The 14,782-nt window shown below is 37.5% G+C and overlaps 1 pseudogene; it reads left to right on the top strand.

Moving 5' to 3' along the window:
* The first annotated feature begins 322 nt into the window (after window positions 1-322).
* LOC129375610 (leucine-rich repeat and guanylate kinase domain-containing protein-like) lies at window positions 323-13,312 on the top strand (annotated as a pseudogene).
* Window positions 13,313-14,782: the final 1,470 nt, after the last annotated feature.

Raw genomic sequence — 14,782 nt, 5'->3', positions numbered from 1 at the left:
GACTGTAACTTTACTGTATTCAGCATGCTTTGTCCCTATGACAGAGAAAGAATGCACTTGCCATCCACTTGCCATTTTCAGAAGACAATCCATAATAATCCCTCCATACTGCAGTTTCCTCCTGTTTAGATCTCCCTCAAAACTTAAATAAAGTCCATGAAAATGCGGACTTCCATTCACCTACTGGACAGAAGTATGTTCAATAGCTTCTCTCCTAGTATTATTTTTATTTTTATTATTTTCTCATACCTTGTTTTTCGTTTTTCTTCAGTCTCTAAAAAGGTGCAGGGTAAAGAACTACAAGGCCCAAAATGCACTTCGTCTGGTGAGCCGTTGCCATGGTAGTCAACCGACACAACTTTGCAGGACCTGGGATAAGCTAACCTCGGAAGGCAAAGAATTAGCTGTTTATTGGTCGCGCACATTGCCCACTTAGTTTTCCTCTAAAAGCTGTATTTCAAAGATACGTCAGCGGTTTATTTGTGTAACGACACAATGGAGGAAGAATCACAGGAGCAGCAACTTCTGACGATGGAGAAGGAAAGCAGGGAGCCACAGGTCGAACCAGAGACGTTAAAAGAACCAGAGACATTAAAAGAACCAGAGACGTTAGAAGAACCAGAGACGTTAGAAGAAAACGTCGAAGTCCAGGTAAAAATGTAAACGCTTCATGTTGACTTGAATAAATCTAAACGGAGCATATTATTTAAGATTTTCTCCTAAAAATCGTCACAATGGTGTATTTTCATGTATTCAATTTATGTTCACCTCGTCATGGCGCTGAAAAAAAAGATGACCTTGAGTTGAAGGCGACTGAACTAAATAGCAAGGTGTAAAGGTTGACTATTTTGAAATTACCGGAAGTGCATGAACGGGTACAGATTGGAGTCTCTTTTTAAGCAGGATTTTAAATATGGAGTAGATGAGCATTTTCACTTTTTGATATAAGTGTTGACCTCACAGAAATCAGCGGTCTTCAAATATTTTAAAATATCTTAATAGAAAACTGTGAATTGTGTACATAAAATTACATTTAAGTAGTTTGGAGCCCCAGCAGATTCAGGTGCAATGTCATTTTAATTTTTGGTTCTAGTTGTAAAAGAAACAGACATCTCCTGAGTATAGGAGATGTCTGTTCCCAGAATAATGGGTATTATTTCTGGAAGAAAACAATACAGCTTTCAAAAAGGTCATGATTATTTCCACTTTGTTTGACTTAAATAATTGCTAAAAATCTAAATCTGCTGCGGTGTCTCAACAATGTTGAGCATAACAGCATGGACTATTAGTCCTCTAAAAAAATGTTTTTTGATGTCACCATAGGAGGGGTTGTTAACTGAAGAAATGGTGTCCAAAGGTTTGTCCCATCTTGGACTTGATCTGACCGGGCAGCATCATGTTCTATGCCACCTATCCCTACCTGTGAGATGTGTACCCACAACCTGGACATTGATTCATTGAAGCCTGATTAACTTTATTCCTGAGTGTGTTCTTTTCTTCTCCAGAATCTCAGTCTTATAGACATATCTTTGTTATGCAAGTATGTCAATCTTGAAAAGCTAGAACTGCAACACAACAACATAGAAGGTAACATTTTTTTCCATTTTTCATTTACTTTCATTCATGATTTTGTGCAATATGGCAAACTGGAAAATTATAATCAACTTTTCTTGTGGTATAATGTGTTGACATATGATGACTAAATGATTTATTCTAATTATAATACATTTCATCACAACTTGTAGATATATCCTGCCTGAACCACATACCCCACCTTATCTACCTGGATGTGTCTCACAATGAAATCTCCAACTTCTTCCAATTCCAGCCACTCCGGTACCTCGAGGTGCAGGACCTTGAACTGACAGGATAAGACAACATTTGATTGGTGGCTTGGGCATCATTTTCTAGCACTATTCCCCTAAGATAGGCCTGGATTACCATAGCACATCTGTAGTCGCTCTGAATTTGCTTACAAGGCATTAGCTGCCCTTCAATGACAGTGAACATTTGCAGAGTCTTGTTCAAAAGAGGTTGTACATTGCAAGTTTTAGTTATTTGTTAAAAGTTTACTGCTTTCTTCTGATTTCCAGGTGGCTAATTTCTCCCATAACCGAATACCAGACATAAAGGATCTGGCAGGCTTTTGCTGCCTGCGAAAGCTGAATCTGGACTGTATCCTTGCACTCATTCACTTTAAAGGATGTGGATGTCATCGCATCGCCTGATGCTTTAACAAAACTCCTATAGTCTGAAGTTTCTATTCGCCAAAATCCGCATTAGACTATAAATTATACTTTATTTCTTTATTTTAATGCTTTCAGAGTGTACCGATGGTACAAAATATAACTTCAGTGACTTGTCAACGCAAGAGTTTGATGTGGACCTTGTCTGAATTGAAGAAAGAACATCTTGGTTATCCCAAAGATTATAGGGGGGAAAAAAGACTGATGAGACAAAAGTGAATCCTTTTTTAAGTGTTCATAACCTTACCACTTTCATAAAATAACATAGTGTGATGGTATGAGGCTGAAGAGTTGTGGACAACTCTTTCACAGTTATGGAAAAAGAGCAAGTGCTTTATATCAGTTGTTGGGTGGCACAGCCAGAGGGGGCGTTTACTTTTTCAAGTAGGACCAGGTTGGTTTGGATGGCTTTTTTCCCCCCATCATCATTATTTGTTTGTTTTGAGTTCGATTATTTTTTTTTAGAAAATGCTCTGTGGTTCACTGAAGCATTTATTAATTACAAAAAAGAAACAAGTCAATTACTTTTAAAGTAGTTACTTCCATATTACAATGTCCACATAGATATTCTAGTATATTAAGATGGGAGAAACAATTTTGTTTGTATTTGTCGCTTGACAGCCTTACTGAAAACCCAAGCCAGTACTATGAAATGTCACTTGTGAAATGTTGCCATCATTTTATCTTATTTTTTTATATTGATTTATGCATAGCAAGTTTGTTTACCTAAAAAAAAAATTTCTTAATCATTTGCTCAGACAACTGTCTCTCTGAAGTCAACGGTCTCACAGATTGTTCTATCCTCAACCATCTCAGCCTGGCTCACAACCAAATCACAAAAATCAGCAACCTGGGCAATCTGCCTATTACGTCTCTCAGCCTGGTAAGATTTTATTATTTTGCAGCATTTGAAAATTTTGATCCTTACATATGAATCTATATTTTCAAAGAATTATTTTAAATTAAATCTCTATTATTTATTGAGTGTTTAAAATGTTTCTGAACTTGACTTTTTCTTTTGAAACAAGCTCAGTTTCATATTTTTTCTGTCCTCCTTTGCTGTTCTCAATCTGTTTTTGCCACATTTTAATATTTAACAAACATCACTGTATGTCCCAACGGCATGCTTTTTCCACTTGTTCTTAGTCGTTCTGTGTGGGTGCATTTTCTAGGGCCTCCGTGTTTTTCTCATTGTCAGCATCTATTGGTCTGGCTGTATCTGCCTCTCTCTGGAGCTTCCTTTAGGGACCAGGTCTTTGACTGAACCTGGACCGAATTCAGCCTGCACACATTCCCCTTTCCCTCCAGCATCCATCTCGTCCTGCCCATGACCCCGCTCCTTCCCCAACGCGCCTCCTAAAGCAGCATGGCATTGTCAGCCAGTCTGTTTCCCAGCACATCATAGTGCCGACCCAGAGCTTCCAGGGACCAACACGGTCACCCTCCCCTGCTGACAGCAACCCTCTGTCTGGCAGGATGCTTGGCAAGAGCAGGCCAAGGTGTGGCCAGGCAGTTGGATAACAACTTTTGTCAGTAGAATAGATAGAGAATCAGGTTGACAAGACTGTTGAGCCCAGGTCTTGTTCTGTGGTTCGTCAGCATGCTGTGCTAGCCCCTCAACAGCTGTTTAGCTGTCAGTCCAAGCCTGTCAGCATTTAGCAAAGAGCCAGTCCTGCCACTCAGCTCAGTAATAAGGGTAACAAAGCTCAGGCGCTGTGTGGATCATTCCTAATAGAATTATTAATAAAAGTATAAAAAGGACTTGCTGCACATACATTATCATTAATGTTTCCCTTTTTGCTGTTTGTATTAGAAGGAAAACCAGCTCCACAGTTGTGAAGGGTTGGAGAAGTTACAGAACATACAGTTTCTTGATTTGTCGAGGAATTCCATCACTTCTCTTTCAGGAATTCAGAATCTCCGCTATCTATACTACATCAACTTGGAGAAAAACCAGGTATGTTCAGCAACAGGACAGAACGTTCTCTATCATCTTTGTAGATGTATATAATGTATACCTGCGTTTTACTTGCAATCTAGGTTCAAAATCAATACTTTTGTGAAAGAATATATGTTATGAAAGAAGAGCTCAATAAACAGAATGTTAAAAAAAATAATCAAATTATAGTGTTAAAAGTAAGAAACTTTTCATTTCCCAAAGTTTGCTGTATTATATCTAGTACATACAGATAAGATAGTATACTATTTTCAAGCTCACAACAGGCTTGAAAACTAGCTAAATCCAACTTTAGACAAATAATAGTCATCGTTTTTCATGGGATCATAGTTTCTTAAACCGTTTTTATTAAAAAAATATACATATAATTTTTTCCTTCAGATTATGGAAATTGAAGATCTAAAACATATCATTGATCTACCGATGCTGACAAACCTCAATCTCCTGGATAATCCTGTGCAGGTGAGTGAAATATTTACATACAAGAGTCTTCACCCATAAGAATGTAAAATACAGTTGAGGTCAAAATTATTAGTCCTATATGCCAATATTAATGCCGTCTATCCATTTAACTGGATAGTTAGATCTTTGACCCATCGTCTCTTTCAAGCTTGTGAAACCTTCTTCAAGCTTCTTCATTTTGGAAATACTGTGCTAACTATGAATATCTTTCTCCTGCTTTGTGCACATCAATTCTTTTTCTCAAGTCTGAATTGTTTTTGGCATGTTTTCTCAAGTGGGAGCTCAAGCCCTTGGTGAGGATTTTATACTGTGTATAAAGTGTCGGGTAACCTTTTACCTTTATTGATTCAATGATGTGCTTGGCCAAATAAAGAGGTCAGTTCTCAAGGGGGCTAATAAGTTTGGAGAGTTTTTTGTGAAAGAATTCTGGGTAACACTTTATTTTGACGGGTTGTGAATAAGACTGTCATGACACTGTCATAAACATGACGTAACACCTGTCATGAACATGAGTAAGTCTTCATGAATATGACTATTGTCATAAAGTGTCATTCGGTAAATCATGAAACTTTTAATACAAAGTTGACATTTTTCGAATGTTCTTTGTCATGACAATTTGACATTAACCAAGAAATCATAATCTGACATAAGCTTGTTCTAAAAGTATTACTGATTAAACTGTAGCGCTGATAACGTAAAGATACATAATTTCGCAAGTTTAAACCTCAACCATATACCTTAATATAAACAATATCAACAGAGTTTTTTGTAGGAACCTCCAGATTTATTCATTTATTTTTTTTTTCAAGTTTAAGAATTTGAACATGACATTGCAGATAGAATATATCTTATTCATTGAGTCGGTGTTGTTGGAGTTTTTGAAAAATGCAAAGTATTTGCAATTATTAGGAGCACCAGGACTACAGACTGACAGTCATCTATCTTCACCGAAGTTTATCAATGCTAGACAATAAGAAAGTCACTGTTGAAGAAAAGGTGAGAATCTACATTTTGTCACTTTATGTGTAAATTGTGTGTAGAATATTTAATGTGTCCGATCACAAACTCCAGGTGTGTTCACTGAACATGTTTGAGCCTCCTATGGACATAGTAGCAGCAAAAGATCACATCACAAATATGGTTCACCGGATGGCACAGCCACAGGTTCTCTATCGAAGGTTTGAATGAGTATTTCAATATTTTTTGTTAGATTTTACATATTGATGAAGTGGCTTCATGATTTAGTTTCTAAAATGACAAACATGTTGCATAATTTACTATTCATGCTTACCATTTACCCTGAACAACTTTTCATCCCATCTAAAATAACTTTCACAGATAGTTTTCAGATATACAGTACTGATTTCTCTTGATGTCTTATCAACATTGCTTGTGTCAGCTCTTATATTTTTGAGAACATTGATCTTCAGTTGATAAAGTCTGCAGTGGTTTTCATTGCCTTGTGGTATTTTACCCATGTTCCTTAGAAAGAGAAACAAGTGTTAAATTATGCATATAAGATGGAAGTCAATGAAGAAAGTGTGTGTTTTTGTCTGATTGCGTGCAGTACAATGCCTGCTCCAAACACCCCATACCCAATGCTGGTGCTGACGGGCCCTGAAGGCTGTAGGAAAGGGGACTTGGTTCGCAGACTGCCAGGAGTTTGTTAAAGACTTTGGTGTTGGGTCAGTCTGACAAGAGCTTTTAATAATCTGTATCTTCTTCTTGTCTTTCATATGTGGTGTTGGGTCTGTTTAACCAGAACAACAATTGTTTGGATCTAAAAATCACCATCTGGCCAACAGTTGATTGGCGTTATTGTACATCCAGTTTGAGGGAAATTTACTTTTTCAAAAAGTGTCAGGTTAGCTTGAATAGCTTTCTTCTTTAGTAAAAGAATGTATTAATCTGGGTTTTCCTAGTCTGTTTTTAAAATGTGTATGGAATGTATCTGTAATCTAACGTGACAGAAAAGGAAAATAAGGCTGTTGGGTGTGAATACTATTTTGCAGCACTGATTTTTCTAGAATGCATGTGAATTTGCTTCAGCGTACTAACTAACTCTTCATATGTCACAGCATCTGTCACACAACACGGCAACCACACCCTGGAGAGAAGAACGGGGTTGATTATCACTTTGTCAGTGAAGACGAATTTCAGAACTTAGTTCTCATGGTGAGAATCCTCCCCCTTTGTTTGTGACAAACTAAAGATTAAGATTTTTAGAGGTGTTTTTAGCAGTTGTTTGCATTTGTAATCTCACAAATAATTAGAATAAATGAATATTTCCCAGATTTTGTCAAAATACATACCCAATATTCTTGATAAATTATGTTTAAAGTGAGCTCAATTCTCACGTCTCCCACAGGAAGTTTCAAATTGATTTTAGAGGCTGGTTTTGATGTGTTGTGGAGATAATTAGTTTTTCTTGGGTGAATTGATTTCTCTATTAACTTGGTAGCTCTTTTTCCATCAGTACCTTTACCATAATTATGTTTTTCTGAGATTTCTTTAGACCATATTAATTTAATTTGATTTGATTATTCAGTTTTTCGGATGAGGTATCAAATCCATTTGAATTATTTGAAACAAGAAGAAATAGTATTGGGGATTGCTGCTCAGAATTTCCCATAACATAGGTATACATAAGCAACTGAAATAATAATTTACGACTGGTGGAGAAGCCAAATGTGTCCTTGGGTCCTGAACACATTTGTTTTCCATCTTCACTGTCTTGTCAAGTCAGCTGTTATGTAAGGTTGGTAGGAGATAATTTATAGAGGTCTGTGTGTCTGTGATTTACACAGGAATGGCTTTGAAGCAGCTATTGACGCGTTTTGTCTTCTCCAGTACCACATAATTTACAATCTATCCCTGCCCCTGTTTGAGCCTTCCTGTATTTTTATTCCTCCACTTTTCTGTAGACAGCTTTTTGGTTCAATGCTGTCCTACATTGTTAAATTTCTCAATCTTCTAGCTCTGCCTTTTAGTCCCAAGATGGGCTTTTCAACACACAATCTTGAAACACTTCTTGGGTTCTGGAAGGACCCCAAACAAGATAAAATTAAACCGATATAATCTGAAATTATATTATTTGACACAACAAACATATGGACCAGGGTATTCTGATCAGTTTACTAATAAGCTTTCAATCACATCCGCTCACTGATCCGTCTGTGACACGTGGTGGTAATATCATGGTGGCCAGACTCTTTTTTCTCATCTCTTATCAAGGATTAGAGTTTAACCAGAAAGAGTACAGATTTTGAAAAATTAATAAATGTTCTAATTTTTTCACAACTGCATATCTTCTCCTATGTTGACAAGTAATCTTAAGGCTGTAAGGTTTACCTGTGAGAAATAACAAAGAGGATTTCACCCTGACTACCAGGTCAAAAGTTCAAAATAGCCTCAGGTTGTTCAGCTTGACAGAACATGCTGGGAATGTGTGTATTTATGTTTGCTGTTTTTTCATGTAAAATAAAGCTTTTTTCTTCTTTTTTAATGTAAGGGTAAATTTCTATTGACCATGCAATATGGCAGCCATCTGTTTGGCCTCACCAGAGGTGCAATAGAGGAAGTAGCAAATCATGAGGTGGTTTGTTGTGTACATATGGAGCTGGAGGTACTCATGTTAAACTAATATTAAAACAAGATTTTGTTCTAAATATTCTGGGACTGCTTTAATAATAAAAATTTAACACAATGAATAATTTGTCAAATAGATAAAATTGTGCTTTTTTGTTTGTTTTTTTTTGCAGGGTGTTTTCAGTCTAAAGAAGACTTGCTTTAAGCCTCGATACATTCTGCTTATACCCACGGAGATAGAGAAGTTGATCACCCACTTGAAAAGCACTAACCGTTACAGCCAGCCACAGATTGATCTTGCAGTGCACGTGGCCCTCTATTCAAAAACCAATGAAGAACGTCCAGGATTCGACAATGTCATTCCATGTGGTAAAATGCGAAGGAAATGTATTTGTGCACTGTTTGCTTTTAAATTCCAATATGTATAATTTCTCCAAACATTAAACTGTTTACACATGATGTCCTTTAAGTGCATTCTAAGCATATTGGTAGGTTGCTGCAGTAAAATCCACATTTAGCTGCAAGATCACTGTGTTTATCTTGCCTCTTGATAGCTCTCAGCCTGTTAGCTGTTTTCTTAATGAGATGAACAAACAGTGAGTTTAAGACATTCATCAATTTTATGCAGTGCTAGCGAGCCCCTCATTACACCAAGGTCAACATCTACATATCTGATTCATTGCTCTTTGATGTTGGATGCACTGGCTCTGTTCAGGACCCAACTTCCTTGTGCTTTCATGTATGTCTGTACTTATTTAGATAACTATGAGGAAGCTTACCAGACATTGCTGGAAATAGTGAAGGTTCGCATGTTCGTTGAGGAGCTGGAGGAAAAGGAAGAGCAGAAGACAAGAGAGGAGGAGGAGAAACCAAAGGAAGAGGAAGTGGAAAAAGAGAAGAGCAGCAGTGAAACCTCCTCTGACAGTTTGAAATGTGTTTCTCTTTTTAGATTTCCAGTTCATCAATAGGTTTCAAGATTTTAAATACTTGTTTTGTGAAAGGGCATATGATTATCGATTGTTAGGCTTCAAATTACCTGATAGTAAATAAATCTTACCATAATTCCAGCTACTCATCTGTATCCCATAATCTTTTCCCAATTGTTACCATTTTCATAATGGCAACATGTGCAAATGGCATATCAGTGTATTTCTTTGGGTAGTTAGGTATTTTGGATGAAATTCTAAGCTAAATGTTCATAAAAAATTTTTAAATCTCATTCATCATTTAATTTCATTCAAAGTCACAGCACCCATCAACCTAATGCCATCAACCTACTGTGGGATTAACTCAGAATATCTGGGGTGGATTTTATTTATTTGAAAACCATCACTTACTGTAGGCCATAAACGTCCATGCACTAAGAAAGAGATGAGGTTTATATTAGATAGTTGGCTTATTTTATCATGTTTAAAGCAAAGTGAAAGCTGTTATTTTACTGGGTTCCCAAGGAAACATATTCATGCACAGTAACTTGAATGATAAAACCTGTCACCGAACTCTTATATTAAAGGTCACAAATCCCAACTCTCTTCTTCATATAAAAGCTAAGACCACTATTGCTATTTTTGGTCGTTTTGGTGTTCAAGTATTAAGCTACAAAAATGTAAATTCCATGCTCTCCAAATAATGTTTCAGACTTTGATTCAGTCGAGGAATCAGCAACAACACCAGTAGAATCAGAGTCACTCCCTGGATCAACCATCGAAACCAGCTTAGCTAAAGTCCAGGCAGATTCCAGCTGTCGAAAAACATCAATCGTGAGTTTGTGTCTTGAAGCACAGCAAAGCCTGCAAGTGGAATTAGAACATACATCTGAAACAGATGTTGGAAGAAGTCATTTTCAGCTGGCTGCTATTGAGGTGTTTCCGTTTCTTCTCTTTCTGCAGGAGCTTGCCTCCTTGAGGAAGCGAGAGGAGCTGGCAAGGGAAGCTATTCTTGGAAAGAAACCAGGGTTGTACAGCCACCTCTTCAAACTGCACAGGTAAGTGGCAGCCACTCTACTTCACTCCAGGGCCTAATTTAAAGTAGGCATTCAATGTTGGGCCAATTTAGTGTAATCGCAACACTTGTCCTACAATAACTGCATTTTAATGGCTTAGTATGAGTTTGACATTGAGGGTTAGGAAAACCACTAAGGGTGCTAGTTGGTCTGAAATATGTTGTTCTAAATTTAATTAGCCTAATTTCTTTGCTTGTTTTAGCCAAATTGCGGCACGTGATCAAGATCCTGGTTCCCACACTCAGGATATTAGCAGGTCAGTCAACACAAAACTGTAAAGAACCAAAATTATTATTCACTTATTCAGGCCAGTGGAGTTAATAACCTGAACCAGTGTTTGTCCAAAATTTTGCCATGTTGGGGAAAATTTTTAACAGATGAGAATTCTCCAGAACATTCATTTTACAGAAAGGTTGTTGTCTATTCGACTAATTCAAAGACGAAAAGGAGTCAGGTGAATTATTCAGATGAACTTTAGTGAATAAAAAGATGAACGAATCATACATAATGATTTACAACAGAGTATAGGAACTCAGCTAACAGCCTTTTTTTTTTTTGGGAAAAAAACCCTCCAAAAATGTCTTTTTTGTCTAACTTAAATTTCTTCTACTAGTTCTAAAGCTTCATGGGACATAGAGTCCATTCTGTTAAAGGTTCACAAATAGTCTGTTTTGAACCATCCATCCATTGTCTGTCCACCCTTGTCCCTATTGGGTTGGGAGTTGCTGGTGCCTATCTCCAACTACGTTCCGGGCGAGAGGCGGGGTATACCCTGGACAGGTCGGCAGTCTGTCGCAGTCTGTTTTGAACCAAATACTATCAAATGCTAACTAGGTTTATGAAATAACTGCAACTCAAATAGTTACCTATTAAATTATCATATCCCAAATAAGTCCTAAGGAAATCCTGGTTAAACCCAAAACAAATTCTCAACAGACGTAATGTTTTCATAGTAGACTTGTTGCTTCTCACCCTGAAGCATTATTAGCATCCTTGAAGTATTTTTTATTTTTTTCATTTTATAGACCTCGTTTTCTTCCTATGAGCCACTTGGGGACAAATGTCTTCACATTTTCTCTATATACTCAGTTGGACACTTCTACACATCAGCACACCCACTCATAAATTCAGATTTTATTGCTTCTGCAGGTCATGACATTCCTGTGTGCACACTTACACTCAAGGTGGATTTTCTTTTTATAACATATAACTGTACATTGTTACTTTAGAATGAAATATGAGATGTGGGTGCGTTCGGGTGCAGGTCGTTGGAAGGAAAACATGTTACATGATTTTGAACATTGTTTGCAACGTTGATTGATAGTTTATTGGAAACTAATAGTTTATCTGACCTTTCACCTCCACTTCATCTTATTTTACATGCAGCTCATGTAATCTTTAGTCGCATTGATTATTGTAACAGCGTCTTCAGAGGCCTGTCCAACAAATCAATCAAACAGCTGCAGCTGATCCAGAACGCTGCTGCTCGCGTTCTCACTAAAACCAGGAAGATACAGTGGAGCACATAACACCAGTTTTAAAGTCCCTCCACTGGCTCCCTGTAGCTCAAAGAATAGATTTTAAAATACTGTTGTTAGTTTATAAATCACTGAACGGTTTAGCACCACAATACATCAAAGATCTGCTGTTGTTGTATCAACCTTCCCGACCTCTCAGGTCTTCTGGTTCTGGTCTGCTCTGCATCCCCAGAACCAGAACCAAAAGAGGAGAAACAGCTTTCAGCATCTATGGACCAAAAATTTGGAACAAACTTCCAAAAAACTGTAAAACAGTGGAAACCCTGACTTCCTTTAAATCTCAACTAAAAACACACCTGTTCAGAATTGTATTTGAAATGTAATATGTAACGATGTATTGTTTATTCCATGATGCATGACTTTGTGTTTATGATGTAAAGCACTTTGAAATGCCTTGTTTCTGAAATGTGCTTATACAAATAAAATTTGATTTGATTTGACTCTGCTAAAGGGGTGGAAACATTTATGCTCCTCACCCCTGGAACTAACTTATGCATGTTAACAATAGCTTTCTTTTTGCAACTCTTCCACAAAGGTCAGACTTATTGGAAACTAACAGTTAGTCTGACCTTTCACCTCTACTTTATCTTATTTTACATGCAGCTCAGAAGTGTCTCGTCCCGCCTCAGCTCTAGATGTTCCCGTGTCACTCGGTGGCAGTGTTGAAGCTCTCGATGGAACCCTATTGGAACACACGGCAGAAATGCTCAACGGTCAGTATGGGTTCTTTTTTTTTTCTAGTTAAAAAAAAAAGCTTTTTTTTTTTTTTAACTAGAAATTGGCTACATGTAGCCAATGACACAAATTTGATTTTTCCAGGCAGCAGTGCAAACATTTGACATTCCATATGCAGAAATTGAGCAATCTGCTGTTCCTGGCTCCAACTTTTCAGATTGCAATATGGGACTTGAGACAAAGTCCATCCTGCCTCCAGTCTCACCTGGACATAAGAACGGTGAAGACACCAAGTCCACGTCACCTGAGGCACCTTGAGTCTTCCCCTAACTGCCCGTCGAAAAGAACGAAGGAGCAAATGTGGAGGGATGGTTTTCATAGAAGATTTAGTTGTTTTGTTTGTTTTTTTAAACAAAGCAGAAAATATTTGAAGGTAGTTTCTATTTCAAAAATCAAAATCTTATTAGTAAACATTACTTTGGGATTTATTCTGTTCTGTTTTTTGTACAGCTGTGTTTTGTTTAGAGATGCATTATAGTCAGATATGTCTGACTTGTTTAGGCTGTAAGAGCAAGAAAATCTGCTGATAAGATGGAAGGAAGAAAATAGTAATATAATGCTACTCTTGTTTATCTTGTTGAGCTTTCACTGTCTGTCATTCTGGATTTGGAAATATTGACAGGCTTTTATAAATCTCAGTCAAGGTAGTTTTATGTTTAGTAGGGAATACACACAAAACTGCTGCTTCTACTTGCTAATAAAAGAGGCTAAAGACAATTTAAATTGTGAACTTTATGTTTTCTCTGAAAATATTAGTGACACTCTCTTTTTACCAATAGCTCAAATGTGGTGATACTTCAATTAAACAAAATATACATAAAGAATTTGTAATTTTCTTATGCGTTCTTACATTATTACATTTGAACAAAAAGTTAAACAAAATAAGAAACTAAATTCTCATTGGTACCTCTTCAAGTTTGTCCCGTCTTTTCTATTTGACTGTCCGGTTATTCTTGAGACAGAAAAAATGTCTATTTTATTATCAAGCACATAGTGATCTAATACTTCATGGCTGTTTAATTTGAAAATGTTAAAACAATACCTCCCAAGAGTCACTGGAAGTCCAAATACATCTGGGTCGTAAGTTGAAGATGCTCAAATGTTCCAAAGCAGCAAATGCAACTGACTTGTTTAGGCTGATGAGCTTCACCTTCACCGGCTGAGAGAACAGTGAAGATGCGTGACTTTCTGTTTGAACTACAAAATTATTACTATCAGTAAAAATGCATGCGTTTAGTAAAAGTTACACCAGTTCAGGAGGCATGAGCCATAATTCCAGCAACCTGTTGTGAAAAGATCATGGAAAAACACCCAAAATGTTTGGCACAAGACAGAGAAAGTATTGAAACTGAACATAAACATTTTATTTCGCTGACACTGTGACCTTTGATGATCCTGCCTGATGTACAACAGTGAATGAATGTCTGTCTTTTTCCACCTGCAGTGTATGCATGCGTGCTTAAGAGCCTTTGTCCATAACGTAAAGACTCTTGACTACAGATCGTCGAACAGTATGTGGCACACGTCAGATTTCAGAAGCCTGGCAATTATTTTTCTGACAGTGAAGGGCTATTGTATTCTCTGCAGCTCAATGATCTCATCAGCTGGGCTTTAACAGCCGCAGTCAAGATACTGATCTTGAATGTGCCGCATAAAGCTCTTGTCATTGGATGATAAATACATCATTAATCTTTATCTGTTCCAGGGGGGATTATTTATTCATCTGGACATGCATTCATAGGAACATGGTTGGTGGCTATTAAACGGTGCACCATCACAAACACGCTGGTGTGTTTCTGACAGATCGCATGGTGCACGCTTGCCATGGATGCTTACATACACCGTTAATTGGTGGTTCTTAGCAAACAGAAACTGTCATCTGCCACAGATGTATGCATTGCTTATTAAAGTGGTCCCTCAGCCAACCTGCCTGCCTGTCTGTAAGTGCATGTGGATTTACTCACACACACTCACTCTGTGGGTCCTTTGTTTCCTGCACTCTCGATGTGTGCAGCTTAGTTTGCACACACACACACACACAAACTAGGCACACCTGGCCATTCATCACTGTCGTTCTTCCTCTGAGGCAGCAGATGTTGCAACACTGTCATAATTCTTTAAAAGTTCGAAAGCCAGACTGTGTCTTCAGGGCTCCTGGGGTCTAACCTACTTACACTGCAGTCTGTGCCTCTGCAGCTTATCATGGGCTAACATGTTGTCTTCCTGTGAATTAGCATTGCATTAGATAGGTATG

This window comes from Poeciliopsis prolifica, unplaced genomic scaffold (assembly GCF_027474105.1).
Source record: "Poeciliopsis prolifica strain line A6 unplaced genomic scaffold, Auburn_PproV2 SCAFFOLD040, whole genome shotgun sequence".
Classification (NCBI taxonomy): Eukaryota; Metazoa; Chordata; class Actinopteri; order Cyprinodontiformes; family Poeciliidae; genus Poeciliopsis; species Poeciliopsis prolifica.
This window is presented reverse-complemented; position numbering and strand designations above follow the sequence as displayed.